The 21698-nt window shown below is 36.9% G+C and overlaps 1 protein-coding gene across 3 annotated transcripts in view; it reads left to right on the top strand.

Moving 5' to 3' along the window:
• The window catches only part of LOC137163109 (protocadherin-9-like), a 659443-nt gene that overhangs the window by 371714 nt on the left and 266031 nt on the right, over positions 1-21698 (top strand). The window lies entirely within an intron of this gene.

Raw genomic sequence — 21698 nt, 5'->3', positions numbered from 1 at the left:
ATTTTCGTATGTATATTGAAGAACTTAAGGATAGGTCTGTGAAGGCCAGAAGGCAGACAGTTAATTTATTTATGGCTTATATGATGTCCATGAATCATTCTGCGAGCTGTACAGGCTTGAATGGAACAGTTGTCCTCAGAAAGCTTCAGAATCCCAGGGCCTAGGCCAAAGAAGGGTTGAACACAACGTGATTGAAAATAAGAGAGCTCAGTCAAAAGAAGGATGAATGCTATATTGCTTATGTCAGCACCTTTCTTTTATGGTCTTTTCAGCTGTGCATCTATCAAAAGGTGTCAGCATGCTTAATGCAGCATTCTGTTGTGTGTAATATGAATTGCATTTCCTAGGTTTGGCAGTTTGCTGACAGCTGACAGCACTACTCTGATTTAATGTGAGAATATACTCCTCTCTTCAGCTGACCAGTGAAGTCTACATGATTAAATTGAGCTTTGGTAAATATGTATTAACTATCTAGAGGGACTAAACTTTGTTGATGTCAGGCTTGGTGTTAAAAGGGGTCTGGCACTGACCAGAGACATGCACCGAGGGAAATATCTGTACATTGGAAGTCTCTAATAATGTTAACAGTAGAAACATTTATGTTTATGAACATTATTTTTCTTATTTTATACAATATCCAAATATACTACACCAAATATATAAATTTTATGCAGATTATCTTCAATGCACCTGAAAATAATTTAGACCATATATATCCACACTGAGTTAACCGAAGTCACATGAAAATTAACCTGTTTAATTTGGTGGGCAGAGAGATACTATTTTTCTGTGTCTTTTTTCTTTTTTTAATGTTGTTTAAACATTATCTGGTGAATTAGTCAGTCCAGGTTAATTTAAATATGGGAATCATAGACTCTAAAGTCACAAGGGACTAATATGATCATCTAGTCTGATCTCCTGCACAATGCAGGCCACAGAACCTCACCCACCCACTTCTGTAATAAACCTCTAACCTATGACTGGGTTATTAAAGTCCTCAAATCATGGTTCAAAGACTTTAAGGTACAGAGAGAGTCCACCAGCAAGTGAGCTGTGCCCCATCCTACAGAGGAAGGCAAAAAAAAACCCCAGAACCTTGCCAATCTGCCCTGGGGAGTGATTTCTTCCCAACCCCAAATGTGGCAATCAGTTAAACCCTGAGCATGTGGGCAAGACTCACCAGCCAGACACCCAAGAAAGAATTCTCTGTAATAACTCGGAACCCACCCAATCTAAAAGCCCTTCACAGGCCATTGGCATATCTACCACCAGTAGTCAAAGATCAGTCAATTGCCGAACTAGGCTGTCCCATGAAGCCAGCTAGGTTTCTTGCCCTCACTGCCCCCCTTAGAAAGCTATTCCAGAACTTCACTCCTCTGATGGTTAGAAACCTGCATCTAATTTCAAGTCCAAACTTCCTGATGGCCAGTTTATATCTATTTGCTCTAATGTCCACATTGGGGCTGTACTTAAATAATTCCTCTCCCTCCCTGGTATTTATCCCTATGAAGTATTTATAGAGAGCAATCATATCTCCCCTCAACCTTCTTTTGGTTAGGCTAAACAAGGCAAGCTTTGTGAGTCTCCTCTCATAAGGCAGGTTTTCCATTCTGCGGATCATCCTAGTAGCCCTTCTCTGCACCTGTTCCAGTTTGATTTCCTCTTTCCTAAACATGTGGAACAGGAACTGCACACAGTATTCCAGATGAGGTCTCACCAGCGCCTTGTATAAAGGTACTAACACCTCTCTATCTCTACTGGAAATACCTCGTCTGATGCATTCAAGGACTGCATTAGCTTTTTTCACAGCCACATCACATTGGTGGCTCATAGTCATCCTGTGATCAGCCAATACGCCAAGGTCCTTCTCCTCCTCTGTCACTTCCAACTGATGCATTCCTCAGTTTATAGCAGAAATTCTTGTTATTAGTCCCTAAATGTATGACCTTGCCCTTTCCACTATTAAATTTCATCCTATTTCTATTACTCTATTACAAGGTCATTCAAATTTTCCTGTATGATATCCCAATCCTTCTCTGTATTGGCAATACCTCCCGAGTTTGTGTCATCCGCACCCCTTTATTAGCACATTCCCACTTTTTATGCCAAGGTCAGTAATATAAAAGTTAAATAAACTGGTCCCAAGACCGAGTCAACTAAATTATCTTTTCCAATAGCATTTCAAGTCTGTTGATGGCACAGTAGGAGATAGAGAAAAGCATATATGGCTTTAGCACTGTCTATAAGCAATTCAACATGATTTTTTCTTTGATGCATTTATTCCACAGCTATGATAATTTGAATCAGTCATCCACAATTGACAAGGGTCAATTACTGTGGCTAATTACATGTCTCTGGAGAATACTACAGTAAAAAATCCAGGTTAAAATAAGTACCTGGGAGTTTACCAACAGAAAAGTAGCTGAAAAGACTATTGACCTTCTTTATGTAGTTACGGATCAGCTTTTCAGATAATCTCTTCTCTGGGATGTTTTTGAATTATCTTTAAGAATGGCCCATTGATTTGTATGCTAAAGTACTGGGCTTGAAGTGGTTTGGAAATATTGCATTTCCACCTTTTTAATCAATTGTATCCTTCATTATAAAATGAAGGTATTAGAGAAGAAAAATACATTGGTTTATTTTATTACCAAGATGTTGTTTCTTTGTCAACACATTTGAAGAAATGCTCCCTGAATTGTAACAATTAACACATTAATTTGATGGACAGGATAAAAAATTAATTAGCATATTATTAAAGATGTAAACCTCATTCTCAAACAAATTCAGCTATAGGGAAAGTCAACATAATGTTATTTATAGAGTACTTTGATTACCAGTAGGTCTGTCTTGTATAGCAGTTTCATAGATAAACTGTACTAATCAAAGTAATTTCTATTCTACCATGTAAGGTGAATTATTACCTGACCAATTGCCGGATCTCGTTCTCTCACATCCCTGAAGCAGTTCTTATAAGGAATTTATAAAACTTCTGGCTACTGTCTTTCCCTCACCCTCAAAAGCACACTTTTAATTTATTGGGATGCGGGGGGAGAGAAAGCAATCTTAGCAGTTTTATCTCCATTAATATGTCATGTGCTAAACAAATTTGAACAAGCAAAAATTTCTGCATGTTTAGATTAATTAAATCATTAAGATAGCATTTGCTATGCTGCAAATATCCATTTCATCCTATTGAATTTATTATCTAATATCTGTGGGCACTGATTAGTAGTTTTGCTCATTATTGAACTGAATGTGTTGCATAAATCAAGGCCTTAAAACGTTACTTAATGTGGTTGTTCTTCAATACTTCAATTTAGTTTAAAAAAATATATTTCATTTCTCAGGCTTAATATTGACTGTAAATCATAACAATGCATGAAAAATTCTCTCTAACCACCATGGAAAGCTCTTCCTATACAGTCATTTACACAAGGTTTCTAACATATGTGTGCATTTTTATGTTACTGATAAATACTGAATATTTTTAAACTTATTCATTTGATGTGTCTTTCTTCTAATTTTTCTCTTGATTATCGTTTCCAATGGTGTGTGTCCATGCCAAGAACTATATGCTTTTTTATTTTAATTTGATTCTATTTTTTTTTAAATAGTTCCATATTTTGAAGAGAAACCGACAGTCATCCTCTTGAAATTCCACACTGAGGAATGCAGGGCCATTTGAAAAGGGAAACATAATGTTGAGGCTGATATATAGACTATTTCTGGATCTTTTTTAAAAATCTTCATGTTTTTTTCACCATCTCTGCTTCATCCCATTGTATCTTTCTGAGGTTGCCCTCAGTAGGTTAATAAACACAATCATATGTAGAATACCTAGCAGAACTGGTGTCTCTTAACTTTGTAGTGTTGTTCTACTGGAACATGTGATGTGTCATGGCAGAAAATGTCACTTCTCTTCTTAACCATGTGTAAGGAGGATCTGCAAAAAATATTTTATATGTATTTTCTTTATTTCAGGAGTCCTTATGTAAACAAATAACATTGACTTTAATGTGGCTACTCCCATGTGTAAGAATTTGTAGGGTTGGGCATATACAGAAAGAAATGTTTGCTCCAGGAGGTTTACAGTCTAATTCAAACCCTTACTCTTCCTTCACCATATCACACCAAATGGAACAAAATACTCTTCTGCTAAAAACAGTTATGTTGTTTTTCACACTGTAATTTTTCAGTCTGCTACTTCATTATGCCTTCCCACAAGCACTATAACCATAATGTGTAGATTAACTACTTCCATCTTGTCGGATTTTCCTTTTTCTTTCTATTAAAAAAGAAACACTAAACACCAAGACACTTTGCTCTGCCTTTCTCAAGCTCTCACTGCTGCTGAGTTATCTTCACTATGATGCTGCTATTACTCCTTTTCAGGATCCTATCAGAACTTTCCCCTTCCCTCAATCCATTCCTAGAAAATTCCATTACTACACTTACCCCCTCAAACCAGCTCCTTCTAGCACTTCATCGACAGACTAATCATTCCTCCCTTTTCAATCTATCTGTGAGCAATGAGACCCTGCTCCTCAGCTGACCCTTTAAGGTACAGCCTTCAGGATCTGGTCAGAGCAGCCTCCGTCAGAATATTTGGGTGCTCCTCTTTCTTCCTTGTACAGCTGAACACTGTTGGGAGAAACCACTCTGATTTCCCACCAAAAACACAAGAGAGATCAAAGCAAAGCTCTACATTTTATTAGAATGCAATCAAGTCAGGCCTGAACACAGTTTTCTTTGTTCTGCAACTGATTAGATGGTTTATTACTATATAATTCTGTGCAAAGGCCCTAAGATTGTGCATGATTTTTGTCCTTATCAGTAGCTTTACCAGTCTTCCAGAATGATGATCTCCCAGAGGTAGGATGGAGGTTTTATATTTAGATTGTAAGCTCTTTGGGGCAAGGGCCATATTTTTGTTCTGTTTATACAGTGCCTAGCACAGTGAGGTCCTGGTCCATGTCTGGTGCTCCCAGATGCTGTGGTAAGACATACAACAATCATACGACCTGAGAGCTCCCACTCCACCCACCGCAGCCTCCCTTTCCTACTTATTCATGCCTCCATATTAACCACTGGAGGATCTTTACAATCATGAGTGCCTGTTGAAATGATTCCTTTTATTATTAAAAATATATATTGTGGATGGTCACAGAACTTTTGATGGAACAATTTTGTATGAAAAAAATTCAGGTTTGCTGAAATAGAAATCTTTTGCAGGAACATGTTCGTTTTGACAAGCTTTGACAAGAAGACATTGAAACATTTTGTTATGACAATGTTGAAACATTTTTATTTATTTTGTTTTGACTTTTAGATTAAATATTTGTGTATCATAGTTAATATTAGGTGAATATATTATTTTTAATATTTTAATATAATATAAAATTCTAAACAAAATGAATCAAAGTAATAGAGGTTAAAATAAATGTTTCAACACTGTAAAAACAAAACATTTTGATGTTCCCAAATCAGATTTTTAGACTATTTGTTTTATAGGTAATTTCAAAATTTCAGTTTTTTTCTTTCTGAATTTTTTTCAGAACTTTTCCCCCCCAAAAGTTGGAAGCTTCCACCGAATAGAAATTCTGTTTCTCTAATAAATATTTTAAATTTAGATCTCAGAGAGCAACTCTGTCTCCTTAAGGCTAGGTGAGAGTGCTGTGCACACAAGAAAGGAAGAGTTTTGACAAAACTGAAACCAGCAAATACAGTATGGTTTCACATTTTCTTATAAACATCAATAGCAAGCCATACCTTTCAACAACCCTGGGATATCTTTTGAATATACTTGGACCATGTCTCAGGTATCAGAGAGGGATATTTGGCTGGGCAAAACTCTAGAGGTTTTGGCTGAATTTTTACATATTTTGTGCTTATTCTTATCTGAAACCTAAGCAGTGCAAATCCTTGCAAAGTTAACCAAACTACTGAGGTTAGCAGGAAGCCCTTGTAAAGTGAAATGTCCAGTTTGCACAACACTAGACTGCATCATTACTTTAAAAGTACACTCCACATTTTTTATATTTATTTCTCTAGTATGGATTTTTCCAGTTCTTGTAAAACAATGGGAATAAAAATAAACAAAAAATAAAATCTGCTGTACAGACATAACATGAAATGAAAATATTAGAAAGCCAAAAGCTACATGAAGTGTGTGACGGTGTGTAATTTTCCCACTTGGTTTGTATGTCGTAGTGGCATTATCTTAAGTGCATAACTGCAGGAGAAAACTTTCATTAACTTCAGAGGGGCAACAAATAGGTTAAAGGAATACAGTTTTGTTGGGGATATATAGGGGAGAAAAAGGCATCATAGATATTTTCCCCCCTGTCTAAAATAAATTATCAGTCTGAAGAGTTTATCTGCAAAATACTTAAATTCATTTTGAATATTAAGTAGTGTATTTCTAAACTTGCGAAAAGAATTTAAGAAAATTCCAAGGTAAGATTTAATTAAGTTATGTTGGAATGCACTTTGCTAAACAAAACAATTGCTCACAATAGAATTCTAATATGTTTCCAATTGATCATGTTTTCATTGCATACTTGTTTGAAAAAAAGGCGGGGGGAACCTAGCACACTGAAATACAGCTATGTTCAGTTTAAAAGGATGATCTGTAAACAGCTGTCACTTAATAGTTCAATGTTTCACTAGGCTTGGCTTGCAATCATTTTCCAGAAGTACCATAAGAGACCCTGCTTATGTGTCCTTTATAAAGAGCCTCATTCTTTGTTAAATAGTGTGTGGATCTATTGTCCCTGGTGCATTATTATTTCATCCTTTCAGATCTGTTTTTCACTTGGTTGAATAGTCAACTCTTTAACATAGGTTCAGATAACCTTTGAAAATGTCTTTTCTTGGTATTTACTAAGTAAGCACTGTTCCCCAAATGCAAGCCCCAGCCCTTTCAAGCTTTTTTGTTTTCCTTGTGTGGAAATACATTAAAGTTCATGGAGTTACAGTACGCATCCTTTCAAATGGATTCTTGTTTCACCTATTGAGACTAGAAGATGCCTTCCTACTGTCCAAAGTTTATGAAATGTATACCTGCCCCTCATGTACCACCTCAGAAAAGACCCTGCTCAGGAATCTGTGCTTTCCAGGCTGATTGTGAGCTGTAAGGATCTTTATAATAGACATACCAATCTATTTAGACCCTGCAGCTGAAGCTTTGCATGCCTTTAAAGAACCTCTTATGCTGACTTTGGGAACTTCTTAGTCAAAGTTTAGCATAAGCCCTTTCCATATATCAGTCTGCTAAGCAGGCTTGAGTAGTACAGAATACTAATGTGGTTGTCATGATTTGTCATTTTTGTTCTGTGACAAAATGTGTCCTTTTTAGGAGAGTGAAAAATAGGGGAAAGGAATGCATAAAGGAAAGTTTAAAATAGTATTAAACCATGCCTAGAATTTAGTAGTTAGAGAAGTAGCCTACCTGCATTGTTTTTTATTCTTTTAAAATATCGTTTTTGTGTTCTGTAATGTGAAAATTGTCGTCTAGCAGGTTTTTTTTTGTTTTGTTTAATTTTTTCTTCTAACAAATCCTGCTCCTTATGTCATTACAATAGTCAAATACCTGCAGTCTCAAAGCATCTAGTCAGGAATTCTTTATTTTTTTTTTAAATTTAAACTTAGAATAATAAAGTGTACTTAAGCTTGGGTCAACCAGACAGTCCATTTGGCTTTGGAATAGTAACAGATTTGTCTGCATAGCTGACATAAGCTAAAGTGCACTGTATATTCATACAACAGGAATGAGCAGCAACATTCCTGAACAGAGTTATTCACACTGCTAGTATGACTAGTCACTGGCTGACAGACAGAACCCAAGGGATCAATGTGTAATTTTTGTGACCGTCAAGTGGAGAGAATAAATGGGCATAATGTCAGTATAAAAAGATATCCTTAGGTCTTATATGAACCTGACATGGACCAGAAGAGCAACCCCACATTTGGATAACTAAAAGTAGTACAATGTTCATACCTAACACCTTCAACAGAACCATGAGAACAAACAAACTGTGTTTGAATTATTGTTTGATTGTGTTTGTTTTATTTTGGCCCTTGGGGCCCTGGCAATAGTTGTACTGGGTCATCCAGATATTTGAGGCTTACAATTCAATCCCAAGGAGCATAAATTGATGTTATATGCAGACAGTGACCTTTTGTACATACTCAATCTAGAAACCATGATTCCAGCTAACTCTTAATTCAAAAATTCTGGTCAATGTCTGGGTATAATAAATTTGTGAAATAAGAACTATTGGAAATCTGCAGTTGTCATCTACTAGGACTTTCTCGCAGTGGACTTAACTACTCACTGCTTTGGTTCAGTTTGCAGAAGTGGACAGGATTTAGTGAGCTTGTGCTCCTAGTAGGTGTAGCAGTAGAGGGCTTGGTAGCCTTTCCATTACAGTGATAGTCATGCCATTCTCTTCACAGAGGGTGCTCCTGCAACACTGGTGACTTCTGCAGGAGCAATCTGGAATACAGTGTTGCTTCCCTCCTTTGATCTTCAAGGACCTCTTCAGAACTCACTTTATTTGAACTGCACACTGGGGGCCGCATATGGCCTCCAGCATGTAGTTTTAAGTGGATTATAGTTTGTTTAGACCTAATAGATGATCTGGACCACATAATTAGAGCTCATAATTAGACTCTTCAGCCTGATGAAGTTTAGGTGAAGCTGAATATACATTCCAGTCAAAACACAATTAAAATAAAATGGAATCTAAATGTGGGAAAAGACCTTCTTCACAGGCCATGATTGCTGAAAGTTAGCCGTATAAACCATTTATCACTTGATCTTGGTGGAAATGTAGTTGAAAAGGGGGGAGGTTTCCACAACATTAGATTTGTAGTTGGTTCAGGCAAATAAATGTGTTTTTTTGGTTCCTCCCTCACTGCAAGGTTTTGGAAACTGCCACATTGTCTGCATTAAAACCAAAGACACACTATCAGCTGAAAATAAATGAGAGTGTCATCTGAATTGTGTTGCATGAATTACAGATAAGAAAAGTGATTCTTTAAGCACTTACAAGCATAACATAAAAACGCGACACATGAAGCTAAGAAATAACATATTTGCTTTTGTGGTGAACTGTTGACAATCAAAACTAGGACACGGCAGATGAAAAAGAGAAGTATCTGTGAGTGCATGGTATGTAAGATGTCTGCATGTAGGATATGGTGGGGGGGCATGTGTCACACATTTCCTTCAGCACAGGTTTTAAGTTTGTCCTCTTGTGGTTCTCAACAGTTTAAAAAAATATATTCCTGAGGTTCTCCCCTTTGAGAACAAAATAAAATAAAAAGTAATAACACTGAAAAGCCGGTGGGCAAAAATTGATTCATAAATGAGAAGGTGGCATTCATCTCAACGTTCTTATTGGAAACCTAAATCTCAGTAAATTTGTAGCCTAAGGATACAATGGGCTTAAAGGATTTCTGTCTCTGAAGAAAAATTAGAAGGCCTTTGAGGTAAGGTAAATGGAAAAGGTTGTTTGGGCAAACGTGGAGCTCCAGCACTATTAAATGTTAAGCACCATCAGGGGGTATCTCAGTCATTAACGAGAGTGGCATGTTGGAGATTGTTTCAAACAGGAAAAGAATTATGGATGGCTGTGCAGAGGTGGCCCAATGCCACAGGGAAATTATGTCAAGTAAGGAAAAGAATTTTTTTATCTTATTGTGGGGAAAAAGTGCTGAAATTGTGTCCTTTTCTTTATCTACTTAGGATCCGCTCCTCTCCTTCCTAACAAAAATGATCCCAAGTGGTCCTCTAAATCTACCAAGTGTGTTAATTTATCTTCACAATTCACTAAGAAAATTTGTCCATGTGATGGTCAGCTTCACCAGTGTAGTGCACTTGCTGTTTATTAGTGATATAGCAATGAGCACGTTCACTTTAAATTCAAGTAGTTAGCACTCTTCGTTGACTTGGCAGTGTTTTATAGACCCTGTGTGTTAGTTGTATATATAATTAAAAGGATCTCAGGGGTTCCATTTGCAGCCTATAAACTCAGCTATCCTGTGTGAATGTAATGTTGCTGTCTAGGGGAGGGAGAAATTTAGGAGCCAACCCAGGATCATCCCTGTTTCAGACCACTGGAGCCTAAGAATAGAGCAGACGTGAAGTGTTGTATCTCTAGGCGGTAGTTACCAACTTTCTCATTACACTAGCACATCCTTCTGGCTGCTTTGCAAAATAGCCCTGGGATTGGAAACTCTGCAGGAAGCTGTGTGTTCTATCACAGCTGGAAATATGTTGCTGTGATGACAGCAATTGCATGTAAAATGGGTATTAAGCTAGTCCTGAGTGCTGAGAATATGTTGCTTTCCCAGTGTGCCTTAAGTTATTGCCTGGAGAGAACAGCAGCTAGTGTGATCTATGTTGTAATCCCATTTCAGAACAAATGCTATATGTGCTGTTGAGAAATGCCATTTTTAGGCTTGTCTACTAATACACAGTTCGTAGCCATACGGAAGTGGATTATTGTGGGGGGTTTCATGTTTCTTTCTTTGTTTATTATCATGTGGGCCACCTCATAATGTAGAGATTTTCTCATGGACTATTCATGATGGCATGGACCACTTCCCCTGCCATTCACTGTCTCATGATATTCCTGTTGCAGCTACAGTGAAGGAGCTGAAAGCCAGGAGGAGAGCTGGCAGCCTGTGACCTGCAAGTTCCTTATGCACTACCATTGAGAGCATGGAGGCCCACCTGTGGGCCCACAGACCACTTGTCTAATTCAGCTTGCTGTTGCTGTGAGCTCTTACTTTAATTGGCTTTTCATCATAATAATTTTGGGCCAAATCAAGCCATACAATTAATTTAGTCACAGTCTCTTTTTAGCAATCTGGCATGTGGAGGGGACACACAAGATGTGTCATGGTGAAGCCTATTTCTCTAGTATGCCACACCTGAGGAGCAAGCTGGCGCAGAGTGAGAGACAGGCCAAGATCCAATCTCCTCACCACCCTTCTCCATCTCTTCGGGGGGGGAAGAGAGGGGGGGAGAGGTGGAGGGAATTTGTACTTTTGATGATACACTGAAGGAACAGACTCTGTACCCTTCCTAGCCACCCTCCTTCAACCCCCTGGAATGCAAAAGTGGTGACAGAGGATGTGGAGTAGGAAATGGGGAGGTGAAGGTTCCTGACCTCCCTCCTTCCCCTTTGCTGCATATATAAAATCCAGTCACGATCTGCCCCTTAATCAACCATATGTATAGGCGTAGGGATAGTGTGACTTCCACTACACCCACTCACAAAGTGTAGCACTGGCCTTACAAGCATGAACTGTCTTTCACAAATTGTTTCAAGAGCACCTAGTTCAGTGGGTTCACAATACAAATATTAATCACAGTAAAACAACGGGGCTGGATCAGCAGAAATTTGAATGGCCTCATAAAGAGCACATTACAACAATATAGTTCTTATTGGTAGCTATCTGTGGACTTCCTCTATGTATTTTTCATAACTATACAAGGAACTAGAGCCCAGAGTAAGCGGGTTTTTTAGAAATAAAAATAAGTGAATAAAAAGGTAAGACCATTTTAATGAAGCAGCTTGACACTTCACTTAATTTTAATAATATTGGGGGAAGATCACTGCTTTGAGCCATGAAAAATAATACTGTTTAACCATATGCCATTAAAATGAGGTATACTTTATTGTCTCATCTTGGTTGATTATCCTCTATTAGAATGGAAAGACCCTCCTAAAGTAGGACATGAAGTTCCATTGGCAGTGCAGAGGCTATTGTGTGGGTAAATGGGTCTTCATTCTCCATTGTTGTCAGTACCTAGCACCTTTCAGAATAAATTCATTTTGAAATAAAGAGCACATATTCTCAGAGATTGATATCTCCCACACATGCACGCGGGTGCACACACAGAGAGATTTTGTAATATGTTGGATTTGTTAAGCTCCTTTGTAGTGGCGAAGTGTTTCTGCAATTCTTGACCAGCTTGTTCAGGGTATTTAATATCTTTAAAATTAAAACTCATTGGTCCTTCTTTTTTAATACAAACCTCAAAGTTCAAAGACTGAAGAGTTGGGGAAGAAAGAGACCACTCTCAGGCTAAGATGTTAGTAGAGTAATCCTACAGAATCCATGTGCAGTGAACTTTTATACATTTTTAACTTAAACAGCCATTTAGCAAGTGGAATTAAAGATAAAGAAATGTATGTAAAATCTGAAATGCTGGGTTCATTCCTAGACTAAAAGTTTTAGGCTGTAGATTTAACTGTAGCTTCTGAACATGTTAAATATCATACATACCAAAGATACTTAATTCAGATTTAACAGTAGGAGTTTTGAAGGCCTGCCACAAACAAAGTGAAGCATTCCCCTTATGTTAAAAGGAACCATCACTCAAAATAATATCTGCCTAATATGAAAGCATAGACTTGGAGGCTGAAATCCTGTAGAAGGTTTGTGCTGTTATGAAGAGTTTACATTAAAACCAGATAAAATGCTCAACCTGTTATAGAATCCCATCTGTATCAACAAGAGAGATTCTTGCCTTTTGTCTTCAGAGTATGAATAAAACTCTGAGACAAAACCATCTGAGGTCAAAAGCCCAGTTTCAAACTTGGTTAAGTTGCAATTACTGAATATAAAGAACAACAATATAAATACTGTATTAATAATAAAAAAGCTATTTCAATATATATCAATCTATTTCATCTCATCAGTATGTGTGATATCGATTAACAACTAATTGCTTTAGAACAGAGTTTAAATTACAGTATTTACTATATATGTTGATACATAAGTTGCAATTAATTATTTAAGGAGTAAAATTTCCTCTCATTTATAGTAATGCTACTCATATTGAAATTTCTCAGAGTTGTGGAACTGTAACGAAAGGCAAAATTTGGCCTTTAATTCTAAACTACTACTACTAATATTTGTATGTGTGTTAGATAAAAATATGCACATTTTGGCCCTTATCTTGCAAACTCTTGTAAAGACACACTTATGCACTCTTATGCTTACAGGTCTGAAGCCTTAGTCCAGGGCGCCTTCTGGCTTCTGGATAGTTGTTTGTTGTTGTTAATGACACGTATGCTCTAGCACCATAAATTGGCATGGTACTTTGTTGAAATAAATGACAAGATCGCTGCCCTGAAGATCTTACCTAAAATAGACAAATGTTGGAAAAGGGTAAAGGAAGAGGGTTGAAACAAATGCAAATATTGTGAGTTATAATACGTATGAATTCTGATATTATAAAATGGTGAATGAGATAGTAAGACAAGAAGGGGAAAATAGCACAGGAATAGAGGCAAAAAGCAAAGTGAAAGAGGAGGGTTTTGAGTAATGAACTGAAGGAAGAGACTTTAGAAAGCAGTAATTCCAGATATGCAGGGTGATGTGATAAGAGGTGAGAGGGAGAGAGGACATAGGGAAGAACAAAGTGAGTAGAATTGGTACGGTGTAGGTTGTCAAAAAAGAGCCTTTGAAGTGAGATATTGGGCAAGGCCTTTCATCTCTCTGTGCCTCTGTTTCCTATTTCATCCAGTTGTTTATTTCAACTGGCAGCTTTTGGGGCACAAACTTTCTCTCACTACACAACGCCAGGTGTGACACCATCAGCCATGGTCACTCTGGCTGGCTCAACAGTCCTTAGTAGACTGTGTGTTTGATGATGATGACTTTCTCTCATTGTGGGTTCTAATGTAATGGAAATAATTATTATTAATAGTATTCAGGAAGCTCCAGTGTGGAGATGTCATGAAATGTTTGTTTGTTTTTTGTAAACAGAACATGCTGAGGAGGAAAATAACTACTTAATACTGATGACACTCCTGTTACTTTAAAGTAACCACAAGTTTAATTCCATTCTCAGTTGTGATGCAATCCCATTGACTTCTGTAGACTTTACAAACAAGAGCAGATTTCTTCTCCCTGCTTGGAATAGAGTGGTTTATGGGCACTGCAGGGTAGAATTTTCCATTAGAAAAAGTTCCACCTACCTCTTCACCTCTCCACATGCTATTGTAATTAAGAGCTCTGTTGGAGAATTTTTTTATGGGAACTGTTGTCACCAGCTACGGAAAGCTGGAAGCTGATGGAGAAGAAAATTTTCTTAGGACTGCATTTGCTTAATACGAATGTCTTGGGAACTGCCCATGTCTGGCAGGAAAACTATTTCAACTAAGAAGTTAGCGAGGTACCCAGTGCAATCTGCTTGGGATACAGAGAAGGTTTTAGTGACTCAAAAGTCTCTGCATGAAACACGTTGAGTCTTTTGTGATGCAGCTTACATTTTGTAGTGGAGCTTACATTTCTAGGGCCATATCATGCCTTCGAAGTTGCGCACTGTCTGTAAGATCTCTACCTGGCCACATGATGGGCAGTTTGTGCTGCTTTCAAGGATGCCTACATCCCACATGTCTGAATACACACACATATAACAAATCCCACAATGGGTGCTTCCCAGGTCTGAATAATCACATAGGGGGAGATGGTGTTTGGACAGGGATGAAAGACATTCATAATTCCCTCCCCAAACCTTCCTGCTTGAAATTCAGGGGGCAGGGAGCCTATTGTCAGCATGGAGGCACAGCACCTACTGCACATTCCACAAGATCAATTTGGATTAACTCCATATCCTGTTTTGTTTTGTTTTGTATTTTGGGGGAGGAGAGGGAAGGAAGGTTGATCAGCAAACTCAAATCCAATTCTGGAACAATTTGATGAAAATTTTATGAGGGGGACTTTAAACATTTCCTCCACTCACTCAGTTTTGTCTTCTCTTCAGGGGAGGTAGGTTTGGCCTCTAGAAAATTTGAACAATGTATATGGATTATACTACTATTTTAACTGTGCCTTTTAAAATGGGTGTGATACTGACCTCTGTTGCACAGTGCTTTGAGCTCTACTAACGAAAAGCACTATATGAGACTGGGTATCATCATCATCATGGGTATGTTGTTTCCTCCCTCTCCTGCACCTTACATGTCCACTTTATCTGTCCTGTTCTAAGTAAAACTGAATCTCTAATGGTAATTTATGAGTTTGTCATCTACTCATTTTCCCCTTCACTCCCCTCCTCTGCCCCCCAAACCTGACACCTTGTGGGTTTTAGCTAAGATTACTCAACATCAAAGGTCTTGATTTACAAAGAGCTAAAAACCTATGGTTCTGATAATATTTTTTAACCAGTAACTCACCCACAGTACTGTTCAACTCAAGTGGAACAACCAATCTTAGTAAAATATGAAAGCAATCTCCTATCTCTAAAGCAGGTTAGTTCTATTTCAGTTGCTATGGAGCTGTACAAGTAATGAAAATGCAGACATGAAATATTATATATTGTACCTCATGTGTTCCAGAAAGAGACTAGGGATCCCAAATCAATAAATGTACAGGGAAGAATGCTATATTCCCTGACTCTAGAAGTCCCAAATTTCAAACAAAAATCAATTTGGGCTACTAAAAATTTAGGCATGTTGAACTGTCATTATTAGTATCAACTCAAAATGACTTATCAACTAAAGTTAATATGAGTACTATAGAATAATTACAAACAGTACAGTTAGAATTTCTCTCCTTGTCAGTGAGATTTAAGTGGAAAGGGCAAAATTTTGCTCTTGGGATTAATGGAGGCAACTGCTTTGGACCTGCAACAATGTATCCAAGATGAAAAATAAATGACCTAAGTGCAATTTGCAATGATTACTTTTGTTTTTGTATTGTTTGTACAATTACTTGTAAATTTGTACATTTGAATTATTGCAGTGTTTTCCAGTCATTACTTCAGAATACCAAAATTCTGTTTTAGTTGGTTTAGTTTTGTTACCTTAGGCCTTATTTTTTTTTCCTTGTAAACTCTTATTGCTGTAGGTTTTTGTATGGGATTTTGGAGGGGTTATTTATTTGTGTTTTTCTTTTTTTGTTTCAGTTTTTGTTCTTTGCTTTGACCTTGCTTCATTTAGCATTCTGGGACAGAGAGAAAAAAACCACCACCAATTCTGAGCCCTGGTTTATACTACAAACTTTGTCAGTATAATTTATGTCGCCCATGGGTGTGAAAAATCCCTTAGTGACGTTGTTATACCAGCATAACCACTGGTGTAGACAGCACTATATCGATAGGAGAGCTTCTCCCTTCGACATAACTACTGTTTCTGGGGGAGGTGGAGTATCTATACCACATCTCCCATTGTCATAAGTAGCATCTTCACTAAGCGATACAGTGGCGCTGCAGTGCTGTAAGTGTAGACAAACCCTGACTATTATAGATTCAAATGTTGATTGTAAGGCAGTCAATTATTACTCCTTTTATAGGAACATGTTCATAAATCAGATTTTGAAAAAGCTAGGTAAAACCTAGATAAAATATGGAATCAGGTGAGGCATGTATTGCCTTTAATTCTATAAGATTGACTATCAAAAACGTGCCTGGTACTACATCATAGTGAACCATCTTAGTTTTCTCTGCTAGAGAAATAAAGCTGTATGTTGTTGTAATTTAAACTTGATAACAATTATCCCATCTTCTATTGGTTCATAAGTGAAAGTATTAAAGTATCTTTAATTCACCATACATTTTAAAGCAGTTAGTGTGATCAAATCATTGTCTGATTTAGAAATACTTTTTACTGGTAATTATGCAAGCTAATTATTTAGTGAAGTATAGCTTTCTTAAAAGGCATGAATAAGTATTTAAAAGGCAATAAGTATTATCTAAAATAAGAAGAATCTAAACAATGCAAAATCAACAAGAAGAAATAAATATCAGGAACGGAAGACATTTTATAGTGATAATAATGCCTTTCACTGAACATTTTCACCTATAAAGCTAATCTGTTTTTGTTTTAATTACCCATAGTAACTCTTTCTGACATCCATGCTATAGCCTTGTATTTGGTATTTCTATAGTTCCATCTCTCCAAGGATTTGATGCCATACAAGAATAGAAAATTGAAAAGGAGTGAGCTTATGTGGCAAAATAATTGATATCCCTTTAGGTTTTCCCCATGAGAATATTCATATAATAGCCTAAATCCTCATGATTTAGATCTCACATTTTAACTTGTCAATATGTAATTATGATTCCAAAACAAAACAGATTACTTGGCAGTTATGGTGTATTTGCAATCATTCAGAATGGGGGAAAAATACACAATGGTTAGTGAAAGGGAATGTCCTATAAGTAGTTTCTTATTTATTGATCCATAGAGGTCAGGACTGTAACTGCATATACTGATTTAACAATCATATACAAGCTTTTTTTTTTTGGAGTTCACACAATAGTTAATGTGGGCATTAGGAGCTGCAAAATCTTGCCTCTGTGACCGTAATTTTGATTGCCAGTAGTGAAGTACTTCTAATAATTTTTGTTCACCTTTATAGCATACTTGTAAATAATTCTTTACAGCTGATATTTTTGCTTCATCCAAGTACTTGTTTTGCACTATGTAAATAGATTTTACTTTGTTATAGTGCTATGATAGGTTAATGTTACTAGGGGTTATATGTGTTGATCAACAACAGAATATTTTAGCCAGCATGTTAAATGCTACTACTTAAGGTAACACGATGGTAATTCCTTACATTTATATCTTTCATGTCTTCCCATCAAGAAGAAAAATCTTCATGCTTCCTCAGCTCTACCTGTCTACTCCCAGTTTTAGCAGTCTGTCCTGACTGTGGGCCAGATTGTGAGCAAAGGGTTTACAATGGTGAGCAGTCACTCACATTAATAGTTCTATTAAAGATAGGGGGGATACACACGTGAGTAACTGCTTAACAATGTGAGTAAGAGGTTCACAGTCTGGCCCTGCACGTTTACTGCCACAGAAGATGATGTTAGGTAGTATACATGCTGTATTTTCTGGTTTTGAGCAGCCTTTCTGGAGGTTTTATAGTCCATGTTACATGCAATTTGTCCGTTTTGTACAAATCATTCAGTGAGGAATTCAGGCCCTCTGTCACTCCCATCAAACAAAGTTAAAATATTGGTGAGCCTTGAACAGAGATTAAAACAGTAATAATACAAATTGTATGCTTTTTTCACTAATGACAGGCAGTAAAGGCTAGATTCTGCCACATTTATAGGTGTTGAGCACATTATTCTGTGAGTAGCCCCACTGAAATTATTTCTGTTATTTATGAAGTACAGGGCTGCTCAATATGAATAAGGGTTTCAGAATCCAAGCCAAATTGTTTCTAATAGTCTAATTAAGAATGCCAAACAAACAGTTAATTTCTGTTGAATGTTGCTATGTTTTTTTAATTCTGCTTGGATAGAAAATATGTTTTCTCCTTATTGATATTCCATAAGCATTTCCCCTTTTTACGGTGTATTTAAATCCCTGCTTTTTCTTCATACAAACCGTCATCTTAACATTTATACAATCTAGGGCAAAGTGTTGGAGGGAGTCAGGGGAAAAAAATATACATTTTCCCCTTAAAATGTAGCTCTAATAATAGGTTGGTAAGTATAGAGAATTTTTTAGCAAATACTTAAGTTGAATAGCTGAAATACAGTAAACACCACATTTTGCTGTGGTTGCCTTGGTAATAACTTGTTTCCTATAGAATATCAGAACATACAGTGCAATTGTTCAGAATCTACATAACTTGCTAGGGGGTGAATGATGGTGATTCTAGGGTGGTAACTTACATGTTCATTTCTATGCAAAGTGGTGGTGTATTTTCCCCCAAGTGCTTTTTAAAAAATGTTGTATTCATGCAAATTAAACATGTATGGTCCTTCATAACAGCTTTTTCAATTAGATGGTTTATTCTTTCAGTTTTAAAGTTTTGCACTTCAATATTTGTGGTTTTGTTTGTTTGTTTATTTAGATAAATATACTTTTTTGTTACAAAGTAAGGCCCTATAGGGAAAGGGTAAGTGATTAAAAGAGATAGCTGGAGTGTATATATTCTGTCAACTATCACCACCATTATCATTTTGTTGCTATGGGGCCACTTTTGCCCAAATTGTATAGTGCCACACTCTGAGACTAATCCCACTGAAAGCAATACAATGTTAATAATAATAGTAATAATAATAAAAACAAAACTAAGTACCAGATTCTGATAACCTTATTCATGTTGATATCCTTGGATAGTCCCATTATTCTCAATGAAGCTGGTTGTGCAGTAAGGTGCTACTCAACATAAGTAAAGGTGTCAGAATCTGGACCTAAAATATCACTTATACAGAGTTTTTCATCCATAGTTCTCAGACCATTTTACAAAGGTGGGTTATCATTTATGCAGAGAACATAGCAAAGTCTGGATAGTTTGTTAAACTGAAAATAGTACTTGGGCTTACATAACCTCTTTGTGGAAATTATTCTGCCATATAATATAATTCACTTGTGAACAATGTTTCCTGATATTCTGCCAACATTTTCTTTTGCTCAATTTCATCCTGTTCTCTAAATATACACTATATTCTCGATATACTGCTCTAAACCACTCTAAACATTCCTCTCCCTCCTGAGGTCCATCTTGTGCTATCCTTATTGATGTTGAATAAGTACCTTATCTCTCAGATATTTCCTTTGATCATGAAACTACTTGTAGAGTAAAGGATATACTCTATATGAATAAGGGTATCTGAATCTGGCTCTGATAGCTTACACCGTTTGAATATTTGTGTTCTATCATCTTGATCTCCTCCATAGTCATCACTTAGTCAGACTATGCATATTTGGGCAACATTCTACTCTTTTCAAACATTTAATATTCCCAAGTGACTGAAACTGCATGGCTGCGAAGGGGTGACAAAATTTGGCTTCTTGAGTTTTCTTATCTTTTTTTTATGGCAGAACTCTCCCTTCTGATCTACCCAGATTATCATGTGCCCTATAGTCTGCTCCTCCTATGTAAGTGGAGCTGCCAGGTATATAGTGGGAACACACTGTCAGAGTTGAAGTATCCATGGGCACTCGGAAAGGAGAAATTTACAATGAATCTTTTCCATGATTCAGTTTCTCAGGCCCTATTCATTATTTTTATTTTCCCTCTCTGAGCTACTCTCAATGTAACAATGTTCTGTTATTGAAGTATGTAGAGCGACTACTAGGTGCAGTGCCTGGCTGAAAAGCAGCAGCTCAAGTGCAACTGATATAAAACTGAAGTGATATTGTTAGGAAGAGGGAAAAATTTCAAGAACTTGGCAGTATATCTGACCTTTCTTTCCACTGATGATATCTATTCTCTAGTTGTCAAGGAGATGTGCATGATCCTTTAGGACTTGTTACTGCCTTTTACCATCCATAAGAGTGGCAGTGGCCAGAAATTCATCTTTTCCCATCTTTTGCTAGTAAAGAGTTGCCACCCTTCCTATCATTTGTGGATCCAGCCATTTTGTTTCATTTTGTTTGTCACTTCCAAGCTACTTTACTGCAGTACACTCTGCTTGGTATTTACTGTAAAAGCTGCATAGAAACATACACCTGGGTGCACAACTGTCAGGCGATGTGGACAGAAGACACTCCATTGGCTTTCCATCCAATACCAGATAATTGTCAAGGTCCTTGTGCTAATATTTAAAGCCATCAATAGACCAGAGCCAAGTTTTCTCAAAGAGAACCTCTTTACCTGAACAACAAGGACAATGAAGCTGAAAGAAGCCAGAATGAAGCTCAAACGAGTAGGGTATCAAGTTTTCTCAGCAGTAAATCCGTGACTCTGAAATTCCCTAAAGTACGGATGTAGTTCTAAGACTTGCTTTTTGAAGAAGCCTTCCTTCATTAAATATAACTACAGAATGTCCAACAATGCTTTCCCCTAGCAATCAAACAAGTGACAACAGCCATCCTTTTAGAAAGCAGCAAAATCAATGGAGGATAGAAAAATATGATCCTTTTGGAAAAATTTTGTTTAGAAAATGTGTGTGTATGTGTGTGTATGTGCACATGCATTTGTTAGCAGGGTATCATGGTGATAATGCATTGCAAATTTCATTCCCTCTGAAACCCTTGTCATTGGCCACTGTCAGAAGACAGGATACTATACTAGATGGACCACAGGTCTGATCGAATATGGCCGTTCTTATGCATAAAATAAATAGATATAGGCTAGGCATGTATAACTTTTGTCAGTTCTGTCATGTGCAGACCATAACAGCAACGGCTTGTTTGTTTTGAATATTATCTATCATATTGCATAACGAGCTCTACTATTATCCTTTGGTCTCTTTGGCTATTCCTTCTTTTCAAATACATTCTTTCTACTGTGTTTCAGAGTATGTATTAAGAGAATAGTTCATTTTGAGGATTAATGCTTGTTGAATGCTTTGAAATCTTCAGATGAGAGGAAGTAAAGTGCATGTTAGTATGCGTTTTACTAAAATGAGTCTCACTTTGTTTCTTGCCCATATTTCAGAACCACAATAGGATTTGCAACATCTTCTAGTTTAGCCTAATTTGTAACTTAATTAATGTGTTGTTTGCAAATCATCACTAAGAAACATGTTAGAACTGAATCTAGCATTGTGCCCTTTGGTATTTAGACTAGTTATCTGTCTGTGATAGTGTTCGTATCTAGACCAATTTGAATTCATGTTACAAGTAATATTTAATCTAACATTGCGTTAAACGCTTTACTGTGTCCTAGCTCTAATACATGTACTGGGTTCTTTTCATCCACTATTTTTAAATTTATCAGGTTTGTTTCGCATAACTGGAGTTTTATAAACCTAT

The sequence above is a fragment of the Emydura macquarii genome, unplaced genomic scaffold (genome assembly GCF_026122565.2).
Source record: "Emydura macquarii macquarii isolate MOO-44397 ecotype Brisbane River unplaced genomic scaffold, CSIRO-AGI_Emac_v2 contig_2473, whole genome shotgun sequence".
NCBI lineage: Eukaryota > Metazoa > Chordata > Testudines > Chelidae > Emydura > Emydura macquarii.
Note: the sequence above shows the minus strand (reverse complement) of the source record. Positions and strands in the feature narration are given on the sequence as shown.